Source organism: Bos mutus, chromosome 9 (genome assembly GCF_027580195.1).
Source record: "Bos mutus isolate GX-2022 chromosome 9, NWIPB_WYAK_1.1, whole genome shotgun sequence".
Lineage (NCBI taxonomy): Eukaryota > Metazoa > Chordata > Mammalia > Artiodactyla > Bovidae > Bos > Bos mutus.
In genome coordinates, this window is record NC_091625.1 from 49,533,888 (window position 1) to 49,551,688 (window position 17,801).

General features: G+C 38.1%; 1 protein-coding gene across 1 annotated transcript in view; it reads left to right on the forward strand.

Annotated features, from left to right (window-relative positions):
• Nucleotides 1-17,801, forward strand: part of ASCC3 (activating signal cointegrator 1 complex subunit 3) — a 338,210-nt gene that overhangs the window by 306,806 nt on the left and 13,603 nt on the right. The window lies entirely within an intron of this gene.

The following is a 17,801-nucleotide window of genomic DNA, read 5'->3' on the forward strand; positions in this document are numbered from 1 at the left end:
TGTGATCTTTTTCTGTCATTCCCAGAATTTCCATTCTCCTCCATTTATTTATTTACTTTACATATTTATATAAGTATAGGCTCACAAGTAGTTAGAGAGTGGTTTTAGAGATGCTCATTGACTTCATTGCTACCTGGGTGTTGTTACCTCTAAGCCTCCTCAGTGGGTAAAGCTAGGAAATGTAAGTATGTATACATAGACATCTGTATCTGTTTGTTTATCTACGTGTCTGTGTGTGCATGTTTGGATGTGTAGAAAACATTTGTATTCATAAAACCATGAGTTCATTCCAATACCTCCAATTCCAGTTTAATACCAAGAGTTCATTTTAGTCTTTCCCTTTTAAAAAATTGTAATTCTTTTCTTTACCCATGAGAAACTTGGCTCTCACTAGTCAAAATTTGTGTACTTAATTCCTCCATCCTAGCCTACTCCTGATATAGCTTTAGAATGACTAAACCCTTCAGTTCAGTTCACTTCAGTTGCTCAGTCGTGTCCGACTCTTTGCGACCCCATGAATTGCAGCACACCAGGCCTCCCTATGCATCACCAACTCCCGGAGTTCACTCAGACTCATGTCCATCGAGTCGGTGATGCCATCCAGCCATCTCATCCTCTGTCGTCCCCTTTTCCTCCTGCCCCCAATCCCTCCCAGCATCAGAGTATTTTCCAATGAGTCAACTATTCGCATGAGGTGGCCAAAGTACTGGAGTTTCAGCTTCAGCATCCCTTACTCCTGCCAAAAAACAAGTTTACTAACTAGAGTAAATAGCTGTGTATAGTTCTTTTTTGGTCTTTGGAGGCTCAGAGGCTCTCTTTTTCTTTGTGCGTTTACTCTCTTTCTTCCTTTGCAAATTTTTATTATGTTATTTTCTAACCTTTAAAAAGGTAGTTTACAACGTCAAGTATTCTTCTCAAGTATAATTTCTAATGGCCACATTATATTTTTTCATAAGAAGGTCACAGTTTGTTTAATTAATTCCCATTGTTGGGCATTATGTGTGCAATTTTCCGTTAGTATAAATTACAAGCATTAGTTATGTTTATGGGCTTTCCTTGTAGCTCAGCTGGTAAAGAATCTGCCTACAGTGTGGGAGACCTGGGTTTGATCCCTGGGTTGGAAAGATCCCCTGGAAAAGGGAAAGGCTACCCACTCCAGTATTCTGGCCTAGAGAATTCCAAGGACTGTATAGTCCATGGAGTCACAAAGAGTCAGACATGACTGAGCGACTTTCACTTACATTTAGTTATGTTTATAAATGTAGATTTGGCTTTTTGGAAGCCACCTAAAATGAAAATTAATTGTAAAGAAATGGCAACCAGCTTCATATACTAAATCCTCTCATTCCTACAATTTTTTTGTAAGAGTATGATAAAAGTAAACAAGCCAGGAAGAGGAAATATTAGGGTTGCTAATGGAAAATTTGAGGGTAAGTCATGACTTGATAATTTTCCATGACAGAGTGACAGTTTTCATTATTGTACACTATTGTTCTCATTTGCTACATTGATACCATTGGCCTGGAAAGCATTGATTCAGGCAGTTTTCCAACCTGAAGCCCTGGTGGCTGATTGAAAATTATACTGCCCTCATGGGACATCAGCATGACCTTGTGTTCTGAGTATGGGACTTGGTACCACCATCTTACTATAAATTCAGCTCTGTTCCTGTTTTGGTATAAAGGCCTTAGGCAAGTCACTGAATTCCTGCTGTCTAAATAAAAAATAAAATCTTACAAAAGTGGGACATTAGTTAATATTTATAAAATGAACAATGATTTGAGGACTCAAGGAACTAAGTCTGTCTTAGTCTTCTCATTCTTAGTAGTACTTTTACTTCCTTGCTTTTTCATAGTCAATTAACTCTAAATTCTGTTATTCCCTTTAATTTATAGAAATATACCTTTTACATGAGCTATCATTTAGGTTATGAAAACTGTAGTCTTAACTACCGTGTCCTGGGGAATCTTTTACAAAGAAAGACATAGTTGTTATAGTCATGTTCGCTCTGGCTTGAAGTCAGAACCCACAATACAACCTGCCTTTGCTTCTTGTACCCATTTGAAATTATGTATCAAGGTCATTTGTTGGTTTAAGGTGGTTTTGTCATGGTTCCTTTTAATATTTTACTGTTAATAGCATTTCCATCTTCATCCCACTCAACAAAAATGAGTAAAATTTTATGTACATATCTCAATTTTTAAACCTGCTTAAAATATGCTAGTTTATAAATTGAGCAATTATAAAATTATTCTTGCCAGTAGTCTTTGAGATCCTCTCCTTGATTACATTAACTCTAAAATATATTTATAAAATGTAGTAAATGATGTGACATACTTTGTGTGCCACATATACCCAGGAAAAACTTAATGTTAGCTTTTATAGGAAAATTAAATATCAAAAATTAAAGTGACCTGCCTAAATTTTTCAGAGTTGATGACCAAGTCAGAACTGTTGAAAGGTTTCAGGTGTCTTGATTAACGCCATACTGTTTTTGTTTGTTTTTTCTTTTATCAAGGGAAAAAAGAAACTGGTTTTCAAATAAGTTAAATAATTTAGCTAAAAGGTGATCTGTTGAGGCAGTCCATGCTGAAACCAAATGGAGATACCAGGACTTTAAATCCTGCTCTAATAGCTGTGATCTTTTCTAAGAAGTGCCATAAGTCTTCACATTAAAATCATCTTCATTTCAATGAAAAGTAATTAAATACAATACTGAGCCAAATAGTATCAGAGTACATGATTTATCATAGCCACTCCCACTACCTCTTGTATAGTATTTATAGCAAAACTTACCAGTAATTGGACACTTTCAGATGTTTAAGGGAAAAAGGGAAAGCCTGGTTCGAGGAGCTAAGTGAGCTGAGGACCAAAATGTGTGATTCAGAGTGTAATTGTGCCGTCAGTTTGCTGGGTGAATGTGGAAAAGTTGCTTTCAGATAAAGAGAGGCCAAATTTACCCTTCAGCCAATGCTATCTACCCTGCAGCTTAAGTTTAATAGATCAAAATATCTGTGTGCATTTTAAGATTTATTTTAAAGGACTTTAGCAATAATGGGCTTCCCTGATAGCTCAGTTGGTAAAAGAATCCACGTGCAATGCAGGAGACCCCGGTTTGCTTCCTGGGTCGGGAAGATCTGCTGGAGAAGGGATAGGCGACCCACTCCACTATTCTTGGGCTTCCCTTGTGGCTCAGCTGGTAAAGAATCCACCTGCAATGCGGGAGACCTGGGTTCAATCCCTGGGTTGGGAAGATCCCCTGGAGAAGGGAAAGACTACCCACTCCACTATTCTGGCCTGGAGAATTCCATGGACTGTGTAGTCCATGAGGTCGCAAAGACCTGGACGTGACTGAGCGACTTTCACTCACTTTAGCAATGATACTCTTAACCACTACAAGATACATCTCATGAAAGGAGAACACACACACACACAAGCAGAAATATGACAGTGTAGATTGATTAGAAAGATCTCTGGAAACCTATACTTCCAAATTGAAATTGGAATTAATGTGTTAAATACTAAGTTCAACCAGAATATTTGGAGAACTGCATATTATCCCTGCACCCCCACACCAAAAAATTGCTATTTAATGATGGTCCCTAAGGCAGGCTATCATTAATAGTGTTGCTGGTGAATGCTTGTTGAGAATTTTCTTTGTAGCAGGCTCTGTTCTACTTTGATTGCATAGACTTATTTGCTGTAATAGTCCAATGAAATAATACATTATCTTCATTTTACAGATTAAGACTAAATAACCTTCCCAAGATCATATTAGAAAAACAGTTTTCAGCATAGGTTATCTGTATAATAAAACTTTATCTTATTGGATTCCCTTTGTCCTATAAAGATAGATCTAAGAATTGTACTCTTGGTCTAGTCTGGATTTATTTTAGATATGAGAACTTCACAGGAATTTCTACTTTTCTTTTTAGACCAAGAATTCCCACTAGAACATGCATAATATTTTTTAATTAATCCATTCTTTTCGGAGTATACTCAAATCTCCTCCCTTTAATTACTCTAGTTCCCTTTCAACAGTCTGCCTATAATTACTTTAACCAGTTTCTAAGAGGGACTTCTTAATATGACTGATGTTTGTAATTGCTTTATTATATTATCTGAAATGTCCAATTGATATACTGTTTGCCAGTCAATATGTTTTTTGTTTCAACAGCTTATGATCCTTCCCAAAGTTTTTATATTTTTCTTGGTTGCCCAATAAATTAGCCATTTGATTCCTCAGGTTCTCCACCAAAAATTACAATAATTGGAAGCAATGAGGGAAAGATCAGGTTGCTGATACAACCACAAGAAGAAAAGGGAATGCCATAATAAAGATACTCCTAGTGATACAACTATGAAATGACTGTGCTTAGACTGACTATTCTAACACATATACGAGCATTTTATGTTCCTCTTTTCTTCTCTAAGGCTTGCTTTCTCTGCTTAGATGAGCTTCTTGGCTTCTCTCAGGGTAACCACCTCTTCTTCCCTGGAGGCAGCTTTTGTCCATGCACCTGGTTCTTTTTGAAAAAGTTCAAATGTCTAGAAGCAACAGGCAATCTCAGGGATTCCTTGTCCCAAGATACAGAACTACCAATCCCCTTCAGCAGGAACAGACATCTCCTCTTTACTGTTGGAGGAGAGTATAAAGTTCTGTACTCTGTATAACAAGGCACATGTTTTTATAGGTTAAATTCGTCATGTTCCATTGTACTAATGGGAGTTGGCAAAAAGTAAACCAGGAGACGGGCTTTGAAAATGACTTATTAATAGGTGATTCAGTGCCTGAAAGAAAACATTTAGGGAGCTATGGTCTGATGGGTAAGTTTCCATTGTTTTGTAAATTCTTGCATCTAATTTTTAATATAGGAGCTGTCATTTTACATCTTTTTCTTTAATGCCCAAGCTTTTTTGAACAGGTAAGTTTCCAGCCTTTCTTCTCCTTCACATGAGATAACATGTAACTCATATACCATATACTTTAATACGTTGCATAAACAGAAAAAAGGGGGTAAATGTGTGAATTGGTATGCTTTACTTCTTTTAGAAAACCTTAAATTTGTGAAACTGAACCCCTGAAAGTTTATTAATAGGGCTGTTATTTAGTCCAAACTTCAGAACAGTAAGTTGACTTCTGTAACAATATCTGATAATGTGCATTAAATTTCAAATAACTAGTATCACATTTTTATAACCCACAGCTATTCTGAAAACAGATTGCGTCTTCAATCTCTTTTAACTGGTAAACTTAAGATGTGAATGTATGCATCATTAGAGTCAGAATAGAAAAGAATAGGATAAGGGAAGCAAAAGAAGATACAATGATATGAATATTTTTATTGACCTGAATATTTTAACTGAGAGATATTAGAACTATAGCTGGGTCTATTTTCCCATTAACAAATGATCCCCATTTGTAGTAGATTAAAAAGCTAGACTATTTGATGATACCAGGAGATAAAACTGCCATGAAGCAAGGCTAACGTAACCTTTGAAGTGTATTTACCTATGGATGCACTCAGCACAGGCTCAGTGGGCTGTGAATGTATTGAATGTTTGTGTCAATTAAATGAACAAGTTCTAGAATCAGAGTCAAATATAGTTAGTGGTGAATAGTCCAGTGTTACCGAGCTTAACCAAAGAAGTACTACATCAAATCATTAATCTAAAAGTTGTAAGAAATATTTTGATGTAGCAAATCATAGGTTAACTCTCCTGTATATTCTTAATAGAATCCTTCCTTTCACATTTTTAAATGCTTATGATGATTATTAGATCAAATGAAAAGCTTATCTTTAAGTGGACAGTACAGCACAATAGACTTCAGAAAACTTCTTTAAATCATTTTGAGAAAAAGATAGGTGATGATCAGTAAATAATTTTTAGACTTCCTAAATTGAATTATACATATTTAATAATATATGAAGAGTTAATTTCTGCAACTCAAGTCTTTGAAGGATCCTAAACTGAACTGAACTGAAAATGAAAATTACACTATTAAGTTTTAAATATATCTTTTATACTTTTATGGGTATGTTTCAAGGAATATTAATACTATAAGTGTACATTTGGAGGATTTTGTATCATATCCAAAATATGCTGGAACCTTATCAATAACTATTTATAATGTCACTGACTGTTAAGGTGACTGGGCGTAATTCTTGGCACATAACAGATCTCAATATATCATGGGTGAATATAATGAATAAATATTTCACTTTTTCCTCTCTAGTTCTTTCTTAGGAGAGGATTGAAAAGGGAGATTTCTTGTGTGCAGATTCTCACAATGTTTTTCAAATTATCTGCCAAGTCTGAATTGTCTACCAACAAATGTCTGTATGTTGTAAACATTCATGTGACCTTATCAAATTCATAGAGACAGGGAAGTCTAATTCAGGCTGCTTTCCTGGCAAGACTGCCAGGAGCTCATATCTTGCCACAGAAGGCCTGATGAGGTTTTATTAATGGATGTCTATTTCAAAACAAATAATTCTAAATGAACTTAATCCTGAGTGGTTATTCTTTCAAATGCAAAGATCCACACTGTGGTGCAGAATCATCATCCAGCTAGTGCTTATTTTACCCTGTATCAGAGTCACATTCAACAATAGAACACCCGAAGTGAAAGTGTGAGTCACTCAATGGTGTCTGACTGTTTGTGACCCCATGGACTATAGCCTGCCAGGCTCCTCTGTCCATGGAATTCTCCAGGCAAGAATAGTGGAGTGGGTTGCCATTTCCTCCTCCAAGGAATCTTTCTGACCCAGGGATCGAATCTGGATCTCTCCTGCATGGCAGGCAGATTCTTTACCATCTGAGCCACCAGGAAAGCCACACCACCTAAAACAAAGCACCATTCCCCACTGCAGATGCAACACAGAACTAATGCATTTAGCATTTCCAAAACTAACACAAATGTGTGGATTTTGAGGTGTAAAACACCTTCACTTACTCTTGTGGATTTACAGACAATCTCCCTTCAAGGACTATAATGTAATTTGGAAGGCTATTTCCCCCTGGGTGACTCTACCTGTAAGCTTTTGTATGACAATTTGGTACTGGTTTATTGACGCTAGGATGCTATTATGAAGGATCCTTCTACCCCCAGCTCTTCTTCTCATACCCACATAACAACCCTTTTCCCGGTTGGGGCTGTAGGAAATGAGTAATGCTTAACCCATTTGTGTGATCAATTCACTTAAGCAGCTACTGTGAAATGTTAATCACAACTTTAATTTGTACTGCATTAGCATTTTGATTAACTTGTAGGCTTGCTAGCACACTTGAAGCGCTTTTACTCATAGTTACAGCTCGGAAATGACTTTTTGATTAATTAAGTTTGTTAGACAGCAGCTGAGCTTCCTGAATGCTAACCTTCTGGGGGTAAAAGTTCAGGAGAAAGTTACTGTGAACAACTGTTGCTATTGAAAGAGATTCTTGTACATGTACTTATAGCATTTTAATTATTGACAAAATATTGTATCATTACTTGCAAGTGACCTGAACCTTTAAAGGAGTGTGCCTTTCTGTCTAGAAAGCTTTTTTTCAGGTTTTTCCCATCATTGTAAAACTTCTGGGAGCTCTTGAACTAAATAGTGCATTTTCTAGCAGATGTCTAACAACTAATGTTTTAACAGGCTGCCTAGGCTGAATTACTATAGTGCTTTTTTTTTTTTAATAAACTTCGCATTTTAGAGTAGTTTTAGACTTGAAGAAAAGTTACAAAGACAGTACAGATGTTTCCTGGATACCCCACACTCAGTTTTCCTCTGTAGTTAACACCTTATGTCAACCTTATGTCACAATTAATATTTGTCACGATGTGCCTTTATTGATATATTATTATTAACTAAAGTCCATGCTTATTCAGAATTCTTTAGTTTACTTAATGTCCTTGTCTTGTTCTAGGATTCCATTCAGGACACCTCATTATATTTAGTTGTCATGTCTCCTTAGTCTCCTCTTGGCTGTGAGTTTCTCAGACTTTCATTGCTTTTGATGATATTTCCATAGCAGTTTGCATTTTCTTGATATTCTATAGATAACAACTTGGTTCCTGAAAAACAATGAAAATGTTATCTTCTCTTTCTGGACTGAATAAGTCTTTTTCTTCAACTCTGACCATGTATTATGTTTATGTCATGTAATTTAAACATAGCAACATTTTCTAGCCATTTGAACCTTGTCATGACCTTGTTTTCATGTGGTTTTTCCCTGCACCGTCACTAAATATGGCGGAGAGATGTGAGGAAAAGGAGAAAATGTCCTTGAAGAGGAGAAAGGTGAAAGGAAGGAAGAATAGAGGTTGTAGGTCGTCAGAATGCTGAGAGGGAGTAGAGAGGCTGAAACCTCTCATTATACTCCATGTGCACAGCCCACAGCCACAGCTGACACGCTGAGGACTGAATTTACAGACTCTGTAAACTGAAGTTTAGAACGTTTTTAATGCTGGATCATAGAGCTACATCTTTTTATGCACCTGTTAACATACTTCTTGGTGTACAGTAAATGATAGTTTTTCCTTTTGGTGAGGTGAGTGATTCTATTTCCTTACAATGAAGTTGACTTAATTCAGTTACAATTCTCAGAGTTCCAGTTTTACCCTTGGATTATTTAAATCCAGAATTCAAGCATATTTCAAAAGATATTTAACGGCTGTGTATCCAGTTCCAGAAAAAATCTACTTTTGCTTTATTGAATACGCCAAAGCCTTTGACTATGTGCATCACAACAAACTGAAAGATTCTTAAAGAGATGGGAATACCAGACCACCTGACCTGCTTCCTGAGAAGTCTGTGTGCAGGTCAAGAAGCGGGGGTTAGAACTGGACATGGAACAACAGACTGGTTCCAAATAGGGAAAGAAGTATGTCAAGGCTGTATATTGTCACCCTGCTTATTTAACTTATATGCAGAGTACATCATGCAAAATGCTGGGCTGGATGAAGCACAAGCTGGAACCAAGATTGCCAAGAAAAATATCGATCACCTCAGATATGCAGATGACACCACCCTTATGACAGAAAGCAAAAAAGAACTAAAGAGCCTCTTGATGAAAGTGAAAGAGGAGAGTGAAAAAGTTGGCTTAAAATTCAACATTCAGAAAACTAAGAACATGGCATATAGATGGGGAAACAATGGAAACAGTGAGAGACTTTATTTTGGGGGGCTCCAAAATCACTGTAGATGGTGACTGCAGGCATGAAATTAAAAGATGATTGCTCCTTGGAAGAAAAGCTATAACCAACCTAGACAGCATATTAAAAAGCAGAGATATTACTTTGCCAATGAAGGTCTGTCTGGTCAGAGCTATGGTTTTTCCAGTAGTCTTGGATGGATGTGAGAGTTGGACTACAATGATGCTTTTGAACTGTGGTGTTGGAGAAGACTCCTGAGAGTCCCTTGGACTGCAAGGAGACCCAACCAGTCCATCCTAAAGGAAATCAGTTCTGAATATTCATTATGATGCTGAACCTGAAACTCCAATACTTTGGCCACCTAATGCAAAGAACCGACTCATTGGAAAAGACCCTCATGCTGGGAAAGATCAAAGGTGGGAAGAGAAGGGGACAACAGAGAATAAGATGGTTGGATGGCATCACTGACGAGATGGATATGAGTTTGAGTAGGCTCCAGGAGTTGGTAATGGACAGGGAAGCCTGACGTGCTGCAGTCCATGGGATCACACAGAGTCGGACACGACTGAACGACTGAACTGACTGAACGGATAACCAAATGGTGGATTAAAATTTATTTTTAGATTTTAGGTTTTCAAAACTCCCGTTGACAAATGTTCTGAGACAATCAGTTAACTGCATAATAATTCAGAATCTGCATAATAAAATCTGGAGTCTACATTTTTCTGTTAAGTACAAGAGAAAGGATAGATGTAAACCACTTTAAATCCTTCTTGAAATAAGACAGGGTATGTCTTCAGGGTATGTCATTCAGAGGTTGTGGAATATAGTGTGATGAGCACAGATATAAAATTAGAAAACCAAGATCAAGTCTTTTCACTTTTCACCAGTGTGGTTACAGTCACTGGACTGATAAGAGCTTCAGGAGACAGTACTAATGTCTGCCTCATAACTGGTGTTGTGAACTATTTTTAAAAGTGTTATATAGCCAACACACTACTGTACAAATATTCTTGTCACACTTTATGTGTGTGCTGTCTATACAATTTGAGTTTTGTATATAACTCATTGCTACTTTTCAGAATAATTGAATGCAATGTACTTTATTTGATACAAAACACAGATCTATTGTCAAACTTGCATTTTTAAGTATAATCTATAGTAGTGGAACGGAGAAGGCGATGGCACCCCACTCCAGTACTCTTGCCTGGAAAATCCCATGGACGGAGGAACCTGGTGGGCTGCAGTCCATGGGTTCACTAAGAGTCAGACACGACTGAGCGACTTCACTTTCACTTTTCACTTTCATGCATTGGAGAAGGAAATGGCAACCCACTCCGGTGTTCTTGCCTGGAGAATCCCAGGGACAGCGGAGCCTGGTGGGCTGCCGTCTATGGGGTCGCACAGAGTCAGACACGACTGAAGCGACTTAGCAGCAACAGCAGCAGCGGCATAGTAGTGGAATAAGAAGAAAAATATCTGTAAATTTGGATAAATCCATCCTTTGTAGGAATAGTTTACATCTCTGTGAAATGTGGTTGTATTTATTATAAATGGCAAGACCAAGCTTGATATGCTTGAGGAATTCTTGAAATCGATTCAAAATAAGTGTCAAAGACATGAGGTATATTCAAGTCAGAAAGCATGCCCTTGGCTTCACAATGCTTACAGCCTAAAAAATTTTCTTCCAGAGAGTGTCCATCTTCTAAACTCCAGTTCTTTTGATTATGGGGATGAGAAGCAGGGTTGTTTTTGGAGGTGGTAGTGGTTTTATCTTTGCACAAAGCCAAGTTCTTAAATGTTCCCTGTGAGTTCTACATGAGGATCAGGTCTGGGATGTTTGTAGTATATGTACCCATCTTTGTTTTTACCTCTCCTTCTCTAGCTGTCAGTCAGACACAGGCAGACACATACACCACCTCATTTCTGTGATCTCTTTGAAACTCCTGGGCTGGCTCGTTCTTAGTGCTTCTCCAGTAATCGAAGTCTGCCTCCTCAGATCTCCCCAACCACATCTTTCTTCTCAGATTCCTGCTTCTCTTATCCATGTATATTTTACTTTCAGTGTCTATAAGATTTCTTTTTCAACTGTGTTCCAAAGTCTGGATCTCTTTTCCCACCTCCCTCAAACACCAGTTCATAGCGTGCAGCTCCATTCCAGCTCCTACAGTCACCAGAGTGGCTTCAGCAGATGACCTTTCCAACCCTGTAATCACATTCATCCCAAACTCCTCTGCTGTAATACTACATCCAAACCACTTCTGCCACCACCTCCATGGTATCACCCTCTCACTCTCCTGACCACAGCTTCTTTACCCATCAGCATGGCTGAACATTTCTGTTACTCATCAGCCAGGAGTCTCTCCTCGCCTTCCTGATTCCACGGTCCAGTCCTCAGTCGTCTATGACTTCACTTGCCACCCACACAGCGTTGGCCCTCCAGTTGTCCACTTCAACAGTGATGTCACCAGTAACCTAAAATCTCAACATCTGAATTCTCTGCTTTCACACCCAAATTAATCCTACTCATTACTGTCAGAATCAGTCATGAAACATTACTATTTCTATAATTTCTCAATGTTTCTAATAATTTCTGTAATTACTGTTTCAAAGTCATGCTGTTGAAACTCACCAATGCTTAGCTTTTATTCACATCAGTAATTCCCCCCAGGACTTATTCCAGATCTTTTCATGCTCCTTTACAGTACTTTCTCCCAGCAAGAGGTATCACCTCCACTCACAGAGGTGCTAGATACCCTGTGATATGAGTGCTATCAATGTCCATCCCCTTCTTTCAGAGCTTCCCTCTCTGCCATGACTGTGTGCGGTCTCAGTGACCTGCTGAAGCCACTCTTCTCTGTGGGGCTCACATGACCCAGGCATGGAAACCTCATTTGCTGATCCTAAGAGGGTCTTTTCTCTCTGGACACCTTACTCTGTGCCTACTGTAGGCTGCCTCCTTTTTTGACTTATGTTTTTCTGCCCCATCTCCAAGGGTACTACAGTCCCTCTGAAAGATATAAAGGGAACTTTATAAAAACAAATAACAATATAGTGTATGTTGGCATTTTATTGGAAGGTCAAGGCTTGCATTTAACTCTTCTGGCTTCAGAATGGCACCTTGGTTCAAATGAGTTCAAAACTGAATTCATTGCCTGCTTTCCTATAAAGAAATGAACCACCCCATAGTTTCTGTTGATTATGATAGTGTTAATTGTAGTATAATTTTATAAATTAATGCAATGCCAGGAGTCATATTTCTAGTTTGTCACAGTCGGAAATGATAGAGAATTCTGAGTCAGCAATCAATTGAAGTTGATTCCAACTTAATAGGAAAAAGTCTCCTGCATGGAGTCAGCCCCCACCCATTTTGCCCCTAGACTTAGAATCATCCTAGCTTTGTCTGATAAGGCGCATGCCCAGTAGAAGATGGACAGGAGGTAAAAGCAGGTGGGAGCAGGGCTTCAGTATTTGCCTAATGTTAATGCTAAGCCAGTGAAGAATGTCCAGATTTTTCTCCACAGTGTACTAAAGCAGCTTTTTGTTGTTTGAGTATTAGATCTCTATAAGGGATTTTGAGATTTCTTAGGGAACTGAACCATGATGTCCAGCTACTACAAAAACCAGCCCTATGCTAAGGAGGAGTATACACTTACTAGTACTTTGTTTTTTTTGTTGTTGTTTTTTTTTAATTTTATTTTATTTTTTAACTTTACAATATTGTATTGGTTTTGCCATATATCAAAATGAATCCACCACAGGTATACATGTGTTCCCCATCCTGAACCCTCCTCCCTCCTCCCTCCTCCTCCCCCATACCATCCCTCTGGGTCATCCCAGTGCACCAGCCCCAAGCATCCAGTATCGTGCTTTGTTTTTTAAACACAATTTTTCTTCTTTTTTCCTGGCCACACTGTGCGGCTTGCAGTATATCCTAGCTCCCCGACCAGTGACTGAACCTGGGTCTTGGCAGTGAAAGCACCAAGTCCCAACCACTGGAACACTTGAGAAATCTCTTTAATACATCTTCATATATAGTTATTACAAAATACTGGCTACATATCTTCTCCGTGTTGTACATAACATCGTTTAGCCTGTCTTACACCCAGTAGTTTGGACTTCTCATTCTTACCCCTGTATAGCCCCTGACTAGTAACAGGTTTATTCTCTATATCTGTGAGTCTGCTTCTTATCTGTTATATTCACTAGTGTTATATTTTTTTAGATTCCACATATATAAGTGATATCATACAGTATTTATCTCTGTGTGACTTGTTTCACTTAGCATAATGCCCTCCAAACCCATCCACACTGCTAGAATGGCAAAATTCTGTTCTTTTTTATTGCTGAGTATACTCCATTGCGAATATAGCACATCTTCTTTATCCGTTCATCTGTTGATGGACACTTAGGTTGCTGCTATATTTTGGTTGTTGTAAATAGTGCTTCTGTGAATATTGTGGTGCATATATCTTTTTGAATTAGCATTTTCATTTTCTTTAGATATATACCCAGGAGTAGAATTGCTGGATCATATGGTAGTTCTATTTTTAATGTTTCAAAGAACCTCTATGTTGCTTTCCACAGGACTATCAATTTACATTCCCACCAACAGTGTATGAGGGTTCCCTTTTGTCCATCTCCTTGTCAACATTTGCTATTTTTGTTCTTTTTGACGATAGCTATTCTGACAGGTATGAGGTGATACCTCATTGTGGTTTTGATTTGCATTTCTCTCATTTTTAGAGTGCTACTCACTCAGTCATGTCCAACTCTTTGTGACCCCATGGACTGTAGCCCGCCAGGCTCCTCTCTCCATGGGATTCTCCAGGCAAGAATACTGGAGTAGGTTGCCATGCCCTCCTACAGGGGATCTTCCCAACCCAGGGATCATGATTAGAGATGTTAATCATCTTTTCATGTACCTTTTGGCCATCTGCCTTTCTTCCTTGGCAGAATTTTCAGTTTTTCTTGCCATTTTTTATTTGGGTTGTCTGTCGGATATTGAATTGTATGAGCTGTTTATATATGTTGGATATTAATCCCTTATCAACATCATTTGCAAATATCTTCTCCCATGGAGTAGGCTGTCTTTTTGTTTATTGATGGTATCCTTTGCTGTGCAAAAGCTTTTAAGTTTAATTAGCTTCCATATATTTTTGCTTTTATTGCCTTTAGGAGACAGATCCAAAAAAATATTACTGAGATCTATGTCAAAGAATGTTCTACCTTTGTATGTTTTCCTCTAGGAGTTTTTTAGTATCTGATCTTCCGTTTAGGTCTTTAATCCATTTTAAATGTATTTTTGTATATGGTGTTAGAGACTGTTCTAATGTATTTTAGAGGTAGCTGTCCAGTTTTCCCATCATGACTTGTTGTAGAGACTGTGTTTTCTCCATTGTAGTTCTTGTCTCATTTGTTGTAAATGAGTTAACCATAAATGCATGGGTCTATTTCCAGGTTCTCCATCCTATTCCCCTGATATGTGTTTTTGTGCCAGTACCATGCTGTCTCACTAGTTCTTGTCTACCAGGAAGACTGCTGTAGAAGATAGTGAGGTGCAGGGAGTCCCTGCTAGGCACAGTCATGCAGGAGTATGTCAGGGTGACCCGCCAGACCCTCAAACCCATCTACCTGGACCATCCCTTAGCCGTAGCCCCTTGAGGTATGTACCTACATGGTGGCTTAGACTTGTCCACTCAAACCGAGAACCAAGTCCACATGCTCCAGTTTGGCCTGCACTGCAGGGTCTGCCTTTGGTTTTCTGTGTCCCCTGACTGTCTTGCAGTTGCACACCTCTCCTGATGAAGTTTTGCCCATTCCATGCATTTGCTCCCAACCTTCCATACTTTGCTCCTCGAAATCCTATACTCCTCAGTGCAGAAATCAATCCCCAAAGGTCCAAAGGAAGTCTCTCTTAGAAAGTCTCTCTTAGGTTGTTTTATAGTGTTCTTTCCATTTCCTCATAGAGGAACATTAAAAATAAGTACCTGTTTATCGAGATCTATTACTGAGATCTAAAAGATTTATTCTGTTCCAGGCAGTGTAATAGATATCTTACGTAGTACATCATCTTATTTTACCCTCATCAACCCCTGTACAGACATATAACACTTCTATCAATAAGAAATCTATCCTCTTAGGGTTAAGTAGTTGCCCCAAATTTATACATAGAAAGTGGGACAAAATTAACATTCAAACCTATGTCTGACATCAAAGCTTGTAGTTTTTTTTTTTTTTTTTCCTGCACTGTGCTGCCTTTGGCAGATATGCCATAACAGATAGAATGTTTGTTATAATTATTGTAATTGGATTTTTATAAATGTTCTTTCATAAAATGAATATTTCTTGAATGCTCTGTGCTAGGACTGTAATTACCAAGACTACTTCCAGAATCTTGCCATCAATGAGTCTATATATTTAATGGGCATGTGTGTAAACAAAGACCTACAATATGATAATAGTAGCATGGAGCAGTAGACACCTAAGAAGTACCTCCTGTCCATTAGGTAGCCTTCACAGGAAGAAGTAGCATTTGAGCTTGACTTGAAGGATGTGTAGGAATTTCCCAGGTAAACAAGGTAGAGGGAGCAGGATATGTAAGAAGAGGACCTGCAGAGAAGTGTTAGCTTTTTGTCTGCTATGAAGCTTGAAGCCATTGAAGAAACTTAAGCAGAGGAATGACATAACCCGGTTTACCTCTATAAAAATGCCCTGAGGTAACAATACAAAGTATGAAGAAAACTTAGAATGAGGATAAAGTGGTATTTATCATAATATTCCAGGTGGGCGTTGATGAGGGTCTACACAGAGGCAGTGGCCGGAGGGGGAAGAAAACAGGACCCGCTAGGGAGTGAGTAGGCAGTCATGTGGCAACATTTATTCAGCACTTTTGGGTTGTCACAACCATCTCATCCCCGATTCTTCCCTACCTGCCTTTTTTCTAAATTAAAACAAGATAAGTGATAGTTTTCAATTCATGATACAGCCTTTTCATTTACTTCACGTAAGCAATCACTTTGCATGATTTTTTACGTTTTCACATCTGGCTCATACAAGGAAAGATTGTGGGCAGCTCTCATAAATTTTACAAAATCTTTCAACTTCATCATGAAAACTTCAAAGTTAAAAACATATGGTCCGTCCATCTAGCTCTTCTAGTATATGAGCTTTGGGTCTGGAATTTATTTCCAGTCAAGTTGTAATATAAAAATCACAAGTAAAATCACCATAGTTACTCTACATTACAGCTTCCAACATCATCATGATACTGCATTAGGTATAATTATTCATTGTCTTCCCTTTCGGAATTCAAGAGTTGTGACTTGTGAACTAATACTTTTATTTTTGTCTGAGGAATGTTCCTCGTGACCAGCTTGTCTCATATACTTCAAAGGCTAAGCGTTTTAATCAGCTCTGCAGAGAAATAGGAAGAACAGAAGTGGATTTCCCCTGGATTTATAAACACATACATTCGTGCATGTATACACTTTCATATGCACACATACATATACATATATTATACCAACCATAAAGCTTTATAATGTGCAATTAGTAGGCTCACGGTTACATGAGTGCTAAGTCACTTCAGTCGTGTCCGACTCTTTGCAACCCCATGGACTGTAGCCCACCAGGCTCCCCAGTCCGTGGGATTCTCCAGGCAAAAGTACTAGAGTGGGATCCCATTCTCTTCTCCAAGGGCTCTTTCCAACCCAGGGATTGAACCCACATCTCTTAAGTCTCCTGCATTGGAGGTGGGTTCTTTACCACTATCACCACCTGGCAAGCCCAGGCTCATGGGTACTAAAGGCCAATTTGACTATTCCATCATACCCAGTAACCAGCGATGTGGATCCATTTCCCTGTAATACGTATAAATTTGACCATTGCATCATACCCCATACCCAGCGATGTGGATCCATTTCCTTGTAATATGTATAAAAAGACCACAGATTGGTTTAGCCAGACATTTTTTAAACTATTTTATATTTTGTAAATTAGAAAACCCAGAATAGAAAATTCAAAACTTGGAAGGAAAATGTGTCTGACTCAATAAGTACTAAGTAATATGGCAGATTAATTTTACTAACATAATAAAGCTTTAAGAACCATTTCTAAAAATGTACTTGTAGGTTTTGTACATTTTATAAATATTTTACAATCAGTGAGATGGTGAAATATCATTTTAGGCATTTATGAGATACATCTGATTTCTCTTACCTTCATTTCCCAAAACAAGAGAGTGCACTCCTAAAACTGTATAAACTAGCTGCCTCAGATCATGGTATTAACTTATGTGTCTTTAAGTCAGCATTCACTAGAATCTAATTTAATTGAAATAGCTTTGCCTGTGTAAACTTCTCCTTTGTTTAAATAAGATTTCACTGTTTGGTTTGGCCTTAAGCAAATGCAGCCGTTTGTTTGTCCATAAAACATTGGATTAAATGTATAGACTAATATGAATAGCTTCTCATCATTCCCCATGTACATGTACACTGGTCCTTGCCCCCTTTACTGTGTGGCATAGTATAGTCACTGAAAACCAGGGCTCTGCTTTTAGCCTGCTCTCTGGGAAAAAATAAATTTTGGGTAAGTAGACCTATCACCTTACCATTGTTGCCTTTAAATTTGGGAAAGACTACTTGAGATTTGAATCAAC